The 13,692-nt window shown below is 41.1% G+C and overlaps 1 protein-coding gene across 1 annotated transcript in view; it reads right to left on the bottom strand.

Annotated features, from left to right (window-relative positions):
• The window catches only part of Hs3st-a (Heparan sulfate 3-O sulfotransferase-A), a 64,691-nt gene extending 60,333 nt beyond the window's left edge, over window positions 1-4,358 (bottom strand). Inside the window, exon 1 of the mRNA XM_076798002.1 lies at window positions 4,292-4,358. The gene's annotated coding sequence lies outside the window, so the exon portion shown is untranslated. The remainder of the gene's footprint in view (window positions 1-4,291) is intronic.
• Window positions 4,359-13,692: the final 9,334 nt, after the last annotated feature.

Raw genomic sequence — 13,692 nt, 5'->3', positions numbered from 1 at the left:
TATAATTAATATAGGGACAGTGATTGTTACCCCCACAGTAACTGGGTCCCTCACCCTAGGTTCATTTTAACATTTTCAAAATGCATCTGAATGTTATTGTCTGAAATTTATTTCTTTAGTTACGTATTATTTAAAAAATAACTAAAAACTTGGACAATTTTTTCCTCAAATTTTCATAAAAATAACTAATTCAATATTAAAATTTCTGCTCCTAAGACGCTCGTCTTAGCAACGTCGTTTTCGAAAATGATCGACGAGTTCTCAATGTATAGATTAAAGCAGAAGCTTCTCGATAAAGCTTTCTAAGCTTTCTAAGATAAAGGATGACAGTATTTTACCATCAGGAAATTAAAACTTATCGATCCGGCCGGAAACTATCTACCAATGAAATTGTAGCGGCACGGGAACAGATTGCCCGCAGAACGATTTCCGCGTAAAATCTTTGCAGTAGAGGACTCGATAACGATCTCCTTCATAATTGCTCCTTTGTAACGCGATATTACATGATTGTAAAACCCGGCGATTGCGAGTCGTAATTACTGTTATAATCATTCCTCAAGTTCGCTCGTTCCGGGAATTTCTCCCGGCTGTAGTCCACCTCGAACGGGGTGGCCTCGAATGAAAGGAGACCGCTATCTGATAAAAGAAACAAAAAAAGATAAAGAACACACTGTCTTCATTTTTCATTGGAATTTCTCGTTTAAACACCGGGCTCCTCGAACAAGGAAAAAACAAACCGGTCCGATAAGAAACAAAGTGTTTCTTCATTTTCTTAAGTTTCTCTGTCCTAATTGAATGTTCAGTTTTTGACGAAAAATAAAACCGGCGACATTCGACTGAACAATAATTAAAACTTAATTAACTGGACTGTGAAGGTTGTATAAATGGTCCTTATTATTTTGGATTATTGTGGAATTATTGTGTATATACGTGATTATTGTGGAATTGTATTTACTATTTTATTATGAATTGTATTTATTATTTTATTATAATTTGTATTTATTATTTCATTATTGAATTGTATTTACTATTTTATCATGAAATGTATTTATTATTTAATTACGAATTGTTTGTATGATTTTATTATGAATTGTCTTTTGTCATTTTATTATGAACAGACGTAGCCATTGTTGTTGCAAATTGATAATGCAATAAATTCGGACAAACTATTCCAATAAAATTAGAGCAGAGAAAAATGACTTTACTTTGGCACAGAGCTCGATGATTGATAAACAGAATTTTTTAATTAGACTTCGAGAATCGTTCCTACTTCGCAGGCCACTGCAAGCTTGTATATTCTGCATACGCGCAGAATATATGGAACGGTATTAACAATTCTGTTTGGCAATAATTGCTGCATTCAATAGTAATGAAATCTGCAATTGTTGCACAATCGATAAAATGTAATTATACAGGGACGGGGGGGGGGGGATGCTAAATTATAGCGATGCATAAATAACGTCGTTTTCGATTAATTTCGCAACATGAAAACTATTTTACTCGGCTCATTTTTTACACTGAAATCTTGTTACGAATTTTAACTGATAGGATAAGGGACCCAATTCCTATATTGATTATACCTATTTTTAAAGTATATTGAATATTAAAAAAGGGATATAATATTAACTGATTTTAATGGAAAAAATTTAATGTTCATTATGCTTTAAAAGTAAGTATAATTAATATGAGCACAGTAATCGGCACCCCCACAGTAACTGGGCCCTCGCCATAAGGTTCCCACAATCCAACAAGCATAATAAAGGTCTGAATTAGCCAGTGCTGTCTATTTTACAAAAATGCAAAGGGGGTCGCTTTTGTCCGCCAAGAAAGCAGACGTTCCCCTCTTAAACTGCGAATGAAAAATTTGTAGACCTAATTTGAAAAAAAAAACGGGACAAAATGCTCGATAAAACTACAAACAAGTTAGTGCCTTGTATTTCATAAAAATGCAAAGGGGGTCGCTTTTATCCTTCAAGAAAGCAGACGTTTCCCTCTTAAAATGCGAATAAAAATTTGTAGACCTAAAATGAAAAGAAAAAAACGGTACAAAATGCTCGATAAAACTACAATAAAAATCCATACAATATCTCAAACAAGCGAGTGCCTTGTATTTCATAAAAATGCAAAGGGGGTCCCTTTGTCCGCCAAGAAAGCAGACGTTTCCCTCTTAAAATGCGAATGAAAAATTTGTAGACCTAAAATGAAAAGAGAAAAACGGGACAAAATGCTCGATAAAACTACCATAAAAATCCATACAATATCTCAAACAAGTTAGTGCCTTGTATTTCATAAAAATGCAAAGGGGGTCCCTTTGTCCGCCAAGAAAGCAGACGTTTCCCTCTTAAAATGCGAATGAGAAATTTGTAGACCTAATTTGAAAAAAACGGGACAAAATGCTCGATAAAACTACAATAAAAATCCACGCAATATTTCAAACAAACGAGTGCCTTTATTTTCTAAAAATGCAAAGGGGGTGGCTGTTTTCCGCTGGAAAAAGTGGAAATTCCTCTCCGAAAATGAAAGCAAAGAAGCGAGGAGGTTGCGTATCGGAAAAATGGGGGATATCGAGCGGAGTTTGAGCGAAAGGAGAAATTGGAAAAGGAAAACGAAAGCAAGACGACTCGCGAGGGTCATTATCACTTGGGGGGGGGGGGGGGGGGTCGAATCCGTCCGAATTCGGCGAGGCTTCGCTGCCAATGAATATTTCGCGGAAAGTGGGCACCGGTTGGCCTCGTTCGTTTCGCCTGTCTTTCGGGAATTCATCTTGGATTGCAGGAAACGGAAAACAAAAAAGAGGGGAGGAAGAGGAAGGCGAAGAGGGCGACGAGGAAGACGGAGACTAGGGGCTGGGCGCGGTTGTTCTTGAAACCAGCTAATTCCTCGGCGAGGCGTGATTGGCCTGGACCCGAGCCACGATCTAAATGTCACGTTTCCAAGAACGAAAATTCGTCGACAGCCATTGCCAAACGTCTACTGGCCATCGTCGGAAGTAATGACCCAATTTCAATTGCTCAGTTGCCGGCAAATAGGCCGGCTATTATAGCGTTTGCGTCTGCGTATGCACCCATTCCCATTCATTTTCGGACACACGTAAACGTGTCCCTCAGAGAACTAAATTATATAACTAGACTGCGGATTATTTTACAAAGTAAAATTTGTCCAAGTCTATTCTAAGACACTGAAGATAAATGAAATTATATTTTCTCTGTCAATGACTTCAAAAACTTGAAAATAATAATCTCAATGTTGTATTTGACGTATTCATTTTTCTGATGAAATACAATTTGCTGTCTACTTACAACCACCTGGATATTTGACAATTTGTATGCAGTACAATCTTAATAAAATTATAATTATTAGCACACATTTGTTTTTTACGCATACGGCAATTCGTTATCTTGCAAGAATGATAAATTACGAAATGGTATCTTTTAGACAATTTTTAGATGGAAGATTAAACTGTGATTATTTATGTATGCAGCTCGATATAGGGAGGATGAAGAGTGGTAGTTTTGAAGGTAGGGAAAGGAGTAGAATTTCTGACGAAAAGATGGTTGACTATGGTCTTCCAGAACGATTCAAACGAAGCATTAGATGCGCCTCGCGTGGAATACCGATTCTTCGTAATTTCTCCCGCGATTCCATACAATTACCGTCCCGAACGAAACCGTTAGCCCGCGAAAGCAGTCGAGAAGATTGCTACGTCACTGGGGGATTCGAATCGATCGCGTCTTAGTACGTACCTATGCGAAACGAGCTAGCAAACTGAAAGCCAATCCCCCCACCCCATTTCGCGACTGGCTCTCCTCAAACAAAAGAAGAATGGCCGGTTACGTTTAATTCCTACTGTTGTTAATCTACTAATTTTTAGGAAAACTACAAATTTTCTGCACCCGTTAGAAGAAAAGAAGAAAAATTATTATTCTTAAATTCTTTTCAGCTATTTTAAATCTTAAATTTTTGTCCTAAACTAATAATCATTTTCCTGGGAATTAGTCTCCGAGTGTAAAGAACCGATTTTTTGATTTTTATTAGCGTGACATCGTTGAATAAAGTTATTATTAGATTTAATTTTAATTATTCATTTATTATTAGATTTAAGATTAGGGTTAATATTCCGGCAATTACACTGCTGCCGTATCTGTTCTAGAGTTATACAAGTTGCATAATATACAACAATATCCCGGTAATTAATTAATTACACGTGTCCACTGTATTTAACTAAATACACTGCGCTCGTTCACCGTGTAATTCGGTTAATTATTAACTGTTATGTTGATATTAAACTCACCCTCTCCGGCTTGACTATGTGTCTGCAGCCCTCGCATGAAGACCGTCGACCGAAGGTCCATGCAAGCTGCTTATCCTGCACGAGAATCTGCAATCGGAAGCACGGATCATGTCAGTACAAACAATCACTCCAGTTTGTCGAGATAAAGTGTTTTTTCAAAAGTTATCTCGCGAGAAGTGGCAACTGAACCACGACGTTCAATTTTTCTGGAAATATTGAAATATTCGACAACTTCGAAAATAATGTGAATTCTAAATTAAGATTTTCCAGGGACATTGCTAAAAAGTTGAACGAACAAGATTGTGCAATAACGAAGGGAATGGAAAAGAAAGAAAAAATCAAAAGGGAGAAACTCCTCCTTAAAATCGTTCATTGACGACAATAGCGTTTCATACAATTCAAGTATCGTCTAACATCGACAGCAGGGGTTAAAGAGTCTGGAAAACCAGCTAATACATTAAAATCAGGCATTTTGAATTTTGCCCAACCAGATTGGCCGGTGGGACTCGAGATTTTTCTCTCTATCTGCATGGAACGTCGTCGTGCACGCTCTTAATACTGTAGAGGCGAGGGAAAATGCGACAAAAGCAGAGAGAGAGAGAGAGACAAAGAGAGAGAGAGAGAGAGAGAGAGAGAGAGAGAGAGAGAGAGAGAGAGAGAGAGAGGGCTAACCAGCAGCGTCAAACTACGGAAATTTTTAATCTCGAAGGAAAGAGGTTTTTCGCGTGACGTTTGCCCGATTTCAGCCCCGTTAACCCCCCCTCATACGTTACTCTTTATTAAACCGGCAAAGTTGCCCGGCTGCGCGGTTGAATTTCAAACGAAAAACTAAAGAACCATGTGAACTAAAAAACCTTTCAACTCGTGAAAATCAATTCTGCTTTTTAGCATCCCGCTCGACCCCTGACCCGACATGATCACCTTTCTTCGGTCTTTTGTGGATTCCTGTATCTACTTTTCACGGAAATCGCAAGTTTAAACCAAACAAATTTTACGCGATTCGATGGACAGTTTACAAGACGCAAATTTGTAGATGAAACGTGTCTTCGTAGGAGCGGATAAAAATTGTAGATTTGCAGGTATCATAAAGGCTGGCCACGTTTGCCTGAATTCAGGGGAAATCGTCCCCACCATAGCGACCACTGTCCCCCTCCAGTGAGCGGCGTTGCCATGGAGATAAAACGCGCTTCGCCTATGGCGTATTGCTACGAAGATACGAGATAAAGAGAAAGAGAGGTTGGTGGGGGAAGCGAGCGATTAAGGAGGCCCAACCATAGTCGCCAGACGAGGGGAGGTGGTATGAATCGAGGGGAAATAGTTACCCTCTCTCTGCCAGCACCGGGTTAGTCACGTGACACATGCACGTCAGAGGAGTAACGCGTCACGTGACCGAGCCATGGCGGAAGCGTGGGGGAATAGCGCGGTAGAAAGGGAAATTAGAGTGGGGGAACAAGTCTTGATCTGGCGACTATGGCTCCAACCATGTCCCCCAGCAATTAAATCCTTCCGTGTAAACTACATCATGCTTAACCCTTAGCACTCGAGTGGTGACTCTGAAGCACCGCTAGAAATTGTTGTGGCATTATTTCAAAGAAATTTTGAAAAATATTACAAAATATTTGTTGCATTACAAAATTTGTATTGAATAGATTACTAAACATTTAAACATTATATGTGGAAATCGGATCAGCTTCGTATGAATAAAATGAAAATATTCCAAGACGGAAGAAAAATTTAGTTTCAGAATGAAAATAGCGCCGAGTACAAAGGGTTAATTTATTCAGCGACTGAATTCTCGCTGTCGATGGATTCGATGCGGAAGCTTTTTATTTTGTAAAAATAAAAATAGACAAATGAAAAATAATTTCTTCGTAACAGACTGAAATAATACGGTGTACGATACATTTCGAACGTTACGAAGTACAATGTATTTCAATTTCCGTGGTTGTTTAGAAAAAATCGCCAGACTTCGAACATGATGAATAGAGGTCCTCAAACGTATTCATAACAGGTAGAAATTCAGTTTTTCTCGATTTTCGAATCTCCCCAGCCGTTCGGTTCTTCCAATTGTCGAGAACCGTTAACAAAGTGCAGGGAACTCTGTTTATCATCTATTTCGATCAATTGATCTACAAACGTGATTTCCCCACAGTCTACTAACGACCAGACTGAACGCGTTCGCCAATAATTGTACAATCGCTTGCTAGGAGCTCGATCGCGTGCATGCAGAATTTTTCATCGGACGATGCATCGGCGATGCAACCACTTGAACCGCGCGCGCGCGCGCACGCGCACGCACGCCGCGAAATTCGACGGTGATCGATCGAAATTCGCCGCGGCTAACGAGAAGCTAACGTCACGGGCAAATTGGACAATGCCGACCGCTATTTATCCGCTATCAGGAATCCCGTGTTCCGCCGGGTCGGCCCGACCGAAATCCTACGTTGAACCCGGACGAGTGCGGCGACCTTTCGCGGGAAACTTTCGTCCGAAGCCTTCTTTTTTTCCTTGTTGCCCGGACCGATTAGTTCCGAGTTCGTCCGATCGCCGGGTTAATTCGCGACGCTGCGAATTGCTTCCTTGAACCGGCATTAACGAGTTGAACGCGTTCGATCGCGCGTCACGAAACTGCAACAGAAACTAGTTGATTCCGATTGGCCAGTGATGTAACCGCCAAATGAGCTTCTGGATGTAATAGCGGACGCGTGTGACAATTTGTCCCGTGATTCTTCGTTCGTCTTTAAGGGGGCCGGCAGGCATTTGACCTTGACTGTCACGCTATGTTACGCTGTGCCTTTTTTTCTAGACATTTTACGTCTTAAATAAGTAAGTAATCAATCAAACATGCATACCACCGTGTTTGTACAGGGTGTCAAAAAATTATATGTCGCGGCCACCATAGCGTGATTCTACACCTACGATTTGGTGGAAATTGACATAAAAAACTCCCCGCAAGATAGACCTTGATCTTGAAAATCAAGGTCAAAAAAACAAAAATTTTTTTGTTTAATCGTGTTCCACTGGTCATAAGGACCAACTTTGTGAAAGAAACCATGGGTCGCATCTCAACCGTTCTTTTAAAAAATGATGTTGGATTTCTTATAATTTTTGCAGCTTTATTCTTTCATTCTGTAGTTAGGGAAATAGGAGTATCATGATTATGATAATTTCATACCTAACGAGATAGCTTACTGATGGTACCCGCTGTATGATAGTACGCTATTTACTTATATATTAGCGCTGGATGTAAAAAATTTACACATAAAGAAGCTGCAAAAATTATAAGAAATGCAACATCATTTCTTACGAGAACGGTTGAGATGCGACCCATGGTTTCTTTCACAAAGTTGATCCTTATGACCAGTAGAACACGATTAAAGAAAAAAAATTTTGTTTTTTTGACCTTAATTTTCAAGATCAAGGTTAATTTTGCGGGGAGTTTTTTATGTCAATTTCCACCAAATCGTAGTTGAAGAATCACGCAATGGTGGCCGTGACATATAATTTTTTGACACCCTGTACATGTCTTTGCTACGTCTGTCCAGTGCCTTGTTTTCGATACGAACACTAAATCTCTCGAAATTAACAGAATCTCTCTGCAATATACGTATATGAACTTGCAAGGGTCAAAGTCTTGACAAATTGAAGCTTCAATATTGCAATGGGCAGTTTAAAAGTGGTCACTTCTGTTTCCTAAAAGTCCAATCTACGTCTGTCCCAGAGCCCAAATTGCGAATTTCTACCTCATCGCCGAGTAATATGTAATATTCGGCAGAAAACTCGCTTTCTGAAGCAGGTATGACGTCACAAGATGGCTGCCGCAGAGAAATTCTCTTAATTTCGAGAAATTTAGTGTTCGTATCGAGAAAAAGGCTCTGGACAGACGTAGCAACGTAGCGACGTGGTGGTATGCATTTTTAATTGATTACTTACTTATTTAAGACGTAAAATGTCTAGAAAAAAAGGCACAGCGTAACATAGCATGACAGTCAAGGCCAAACACCTGTCGGCCCCCTTAACGTGAACCAAGTTCGCAACCATTTTGCGTTGCAGTCTCTCGAATCGAGGTGCCATTAGGAAACAAGGGTTTCCTGTTGAATGGCAAAAATTTTTAATATTGCTCCACTAAATCAATTTTCCTTTTTTCTTTTTTTTTTAGAACTAGAAGGATCCTGTTCAAGTGTACCGCAAAGATAATTTAACTGGAAGGAACAGCGTCGAAGAACGCGATTCACATGCCGGTGGCTGTACGTACACTAATGTTTATGTAATCCTGTATTTTACAAGCTGCGACACGTATGATGACGCCTCATGAAACAGGCTAAGCCGTGTACGATACCCTCCATTTTCCTCTGAAATACGCGAGCGACGATTTTCCGGTAATCTTTCTACCGTCGACTGCGTTATTCAACGCTCCTGTTTTTCTTTTCAACACTGCTGCGATCGTTTATGCGATCTGCAGGCGATCTTAATCTCCATGGAATTATATTCGAAGCCTGGAACAAGAATTCAGCGGATCTACCAACAGCCATAACTCAGGTCGAGGAAATAACCTGGCACTTTAAGATTTTTACATGTTGTGAATATTCAGACACGGTTGTTGTGCAAAGAAATGAATTTAGATATACAATCGATAATTTTAGAATAGAAAGGTTTTTTTCTCAACCAGATTAGGCGATCTTCGGAGGCGGAGTCCGTGCGTGTGGACCCCGTTTTCCGTCCCCTACCGACTCCTAACACAGAATATGTTATAAGACTGCGGATTTCTGTGCAGAATTGTATACATTGATTGCAAGACATAGAAACTGCATAGACGTTCGAATTTTTTCTTAAAAATTTTTCAAAACGTTAATAAAAATTAATAAGAATTTTGAGATTACTAAGAATTTTTCAAAGATCTGTTTCATGGGAACACATTTCGAAGATGTTTCTGGGAGCAACATGAGAGTATTTTGTAAACGAAACACGCGAGTCCAAAAAATTGTTTAAAAATGAAAGATCCGTTTCGATCCCCGACTAACCAGCATAGTTATGCTCGAGGCCGAGTACCGTTCTCGTTGGAGGGCCGGCTCCTTATTTCGGAATAGCCTGCACAAAAGTGACCCGTCTCCCAAGCTAGTGGCTATAAACTTTATTGCACTATTGCCTCTGCCCCCCTGGAGGGCGGGGGGTGCCCACATTATTCATAAGGCGATACGATACATAATTCCGTAGATGTTAGCCCTACGACCCCGTTTTGTTCGCGAGTAAATCCCTTGATCGCCTTGATCATCACCGAGGGTTCGATCGCGGGGCGTATCAACCTACACCGGGGATAGGCTCGCTTGTAAAGAGCAGGATATAAAATGGCCGATTGGATCGAACATTCGCTATAACGTTCCGCGAACACCGCGATCCAACCTCCTCGAGGCGGCCTTCACACCCGTGGATAACAGAGATACTAAACGTGCCATCCGTCTTTCGAAAACGAATTTCTTGAGCACACTGCAAATTCAAGTGAACTATCAGATCTCTTGCCATCGTCATCTTTTTTACAGTCGTTGTACAGGGTGTCAAAAAATTATATGTCACGGCCACCATAGCGTGATTCTACACCTACGATTTGGTGGAAATTGACATAAAAAACTCCCCGCAAAATTGACCTTGACCTTGAAAATGAAGGTCAAAAAACAACAATTTTTTTGTTTAATCGTGTTCTACTGGTCATAACGATCAAATTTGTGAAAGAAACCATGGGTCGCATCTCAACCGTTCTCTTAAAAAACGATGTTGCATTTCTTATAATTTTTGCAGCTTCTTTCTTTCATTCTGTAGTTGGGGAAATAGGAGTATCATGATTATGATAATTTCATACCTAACGAGATAGCTTACTGATGGTACCCGCTGTATGATAGTACGCTATTTACTTATATATTAGCGCTGGATGTAAAAAATTTACACATAAAGAAGCTGCAAAAATTATAAGAAATGCAACATCATTTTTTAAGAGAACTGTTGAGATGCGACCCATGGTTTCTTTCACAAAGTTGATCCTTATGACCAGTATAACACGATTAAAAAAAATATATTTTTGTTTCTTTGACCTTGATTTTCAAGGTCAACGTCAATTTTGCGGGGAGTTTTTTATGTCAATTTCCACCAAATCGTAGGTGTAGAATCGCGCTGTGGTGGCCGTGACATATAATTTTTTGACACCCTGTACAAGCACAGAACTTTGCCAACGTTAAAATGACAAAAATGAGATCAAATTCAAAAGAGCACATTTATAGGAATTAAAAATGCTGTATCATTTTTAGCTCACTAAACTTAAAAAAGAAATAAATGTACATCTAGATCCTATATCTAGCAATTAATGCAAACAATTGTCTAGGTATCAAGCTCAAATTGTGCCTAATTGCGAAATGTTTATAATATAAAATGTTCAGGAACCTAATAGATCCTAATGGAATTGCTATACACTGCATGTACGCGTTCAATGGATTGTCGCAGACAGAGGAAGAGAAAGTGTGAATTCGCGTAGACTTTCGCGTGTAATTAGCCGTTTCGTACAACCGAGGGGAAACATATTGTCATTGTATAATTCGTAATTGCAGTGGAAGACGTGTACAATGGTGGACAAACAAGCGTGAAAAGCTCAAGAAGCAGACGGACAAACAGAAACTGTTTTACAAAGTGGTCATCCCGTAACCGCGGAAGCAGCGATGCGTAATTAACGCTCGGCGTTCAACAAAGAATTCATAATCGTCTCTTTCATCCGCGTATCCTTCCCTTTAAATGCGACTTTAGCGAAGCTATCGAAAATACAGTGGCCCCCGTTAAAACTCGGAACGCAACGCTCCCTATGTATATACATAGAGCAACATTTTTGTGAAACTTTATATTTTCCAACGACAAGAGAAACAACGCGAAATACGGGAAATAAGAGTCGAATCACTTGCGCGTCCGCTAACAAAACTTTCCAGTTTACGCTTTGCTAAAAATCGCCAGCAACGTTTGTTTTCCTATTGTTCAAACAATGCCGAACTACATTTCGATGTGACCACGGAATGAAATTTTTGACCGGGAATATCGCGCGGTGCAGCATAAAGTGTGCCGTTCCGAAATTACTTCGAGTGCTGTTCCAATTTTTCTAAAACGTTCGCATTGTACTCTCTCGCGTCAAGAAGTACCTTTAGGTGCATAAAACTGCCGTGCGAAACGTATTTCTTCAACTTTTTTGCAACTTTTGCCAATATACTCGTGACACTTCTCCGATTCAAACGACTCCAAACACGACACTGTTCGGATCATATTTGACCGTTTAATCCCCGATATAGTGGAACCTCTATTATCCGAACTGATCGAAGGAATAATCTTCAGATAGTAGAACAGCTTGCTGCGTACAGTGTTAGCTTAAATTACAGAGTTCGATGAATATATTGTTACATAGAATTCGGAAATCCTATTGAATGTAGGAGGTTCGGATAATAGAGGTTCCACTAAATCGTGGATCAAGCAAGTAAATTCGATCCGAACAGTGTCGTGTTTGGGCTCATTCTAATCGGAAAAATGTCACGAATACGTTGGTAGAGGTTTCATGCGAATAGTTAAAAATAAAAATGTTAAGTCATTGAACAATGTGTGCACTCGATTGTGATGGGAATGGATCTTTCACGGGTAGCGTGTACTAGACATTTTTCCGCGTACATCGAACTCAATAATTGTCAAAGAAATTCGTGATTTCGACTGGTAGTTCGAAAATGGTGTACGAAATCGTTCTTGTACGATCAGTTCGGTCGACCCGGAGTGTCTCATCCGTCAGCCGGGGCATCTGGAAGCACCCCCGGTCTTTCCAGCCGGGCACAATGACTGGAGAAACGAGCGGATGTCGCCGAAACAGGGCCGCCGGGTGAATCAAAGATAGTCATTACCGCCCTCGCAGTATCTCCGTGCTCCTCCGGCCAAATTAGTCTAGCCGGTGGCGCGTTATAAAGGGGTGCTTCACACGTACGCTATAAAAGAATAATGGGAGTTCTTTCTGCGAGGCGCGGGGTTGGGGCGGGGAGGAACCGAGGGGGATACTGTTCTCGCGCAATAACTCGCGATCAAGATATTAGGAGAGAGAGATAGAGGCGAAGACGAAGTGTGTTTTAAGTGACTAAGAGGCGAGTGCCTTCGAGACTCTCCGCGCAGACAAGCCGAGGGTGGTGGATCCCGTTGACCCCGATTCCCCCGGCACACACGAGGGTCCCTTAATCACCCTTGACCCGTTTCCCTCGCGAAATTGTGCATACCACCTTTCCCAATCTTCCGCCTACACGTCCGCGATCATTCTTTCGGGAAGGCGTCGCGTCCCGGTGCATACTGGAACGAAACAATCCTCCTCGTCGCAGAATACTCGGAGAAAAAGTGAACTAGAAATTCGAAATTCTTCACCACAATCAAAGTCCAACTGCCCTTGTGGTAACTGAGATTTTGTTAATAATTGGGACGATCGGGGAACGTGGTCCACGACGAGGATGAAAATCGAACACCGTGTAGAACGGCTGTTCTAGAGACCTCGACCGTCAGAAATCGACATGGATGTAATTGGACGGGACGAAATTATTCAGCGTCGCTCGTATTCTAGTTCGTATCTCCGACCGAAAATAACTTGGCGTGTCCTTGCCGTGGCATGCCGCTTCGATCGCATCGGAATTAGCTGCCGGTGCATCGTGGGAAAAATAATTCATTAGCCGTCCCCTTATGAACCGAGCAAAACGGCCACGAGAGGCGGCGGAACGGAGGCAGGGGAACGGGCAAGAAAATGGCGATTGCGAGGGCGGGGGTCGTGGCGTTCGCGTGGACAATCGGTCACGAATCAACTTCGGAGGTCTATTCACGCGAGCCGGGCATTGTTGCTTAACGATCAACGTGTTCATTGCCGGGCCGAGCGACATTATTCGCGAAAATGGCACGTGTACGGCCGTGTAGTACGCGTGCACCGTTTAGCGCATTCGAGTCACGAAAATAATCCGAGGTTCGATCCAACCGGCCGCCATTATGCCCGTTCGGTCGCGAACACTCTGTAACCGCCGGTTTATAAATCATTTTTAATGAGCGGCCGCCAAGGCACTCCGCCCGCGCCGACGGGAATTTCGCAATTTCCATAGATTGCTCTCGCAAAAAACACTTTGCGCCAGAAACAATCTAATTTCTTTATCAGCCGCGGCCGTCGGATTGTTTATTCTGCTTCTTCCATTTATTAAAACCTCCGACGGCGCACATTTTTCACCGGGATATATAATTACTCAACCATTTTCTTTTTCTATGCGTTTCCGAAAGTATTTCTTATATTAGTTTTCCCTTGAAAGCGAAAAGAAAGAAAATGTAAAGGGAACGGGATCTCTATGTAACCCGTAAGGGAACATTAAATATATACA

This window comes from Halictus rubicundus, chromosome 12 (genome assembly GCF_050948215.1).
Source record: "Halictus rubicundus isolate RS-2024b chromosome 12, iyHalRubi1_principal, whole genome shotgun sequence".
NCBI lineage: Eukaryota > Metazoa > Arthropoda > Insecta > Hymenoptera > Halictidae > Halictus > Halictus rubicundus.
The sequence above is the reverse complement of the archived record's forward strand: the minus strand, read 5'-3'. Positions and strand labels throughout refer to the sequence as shown.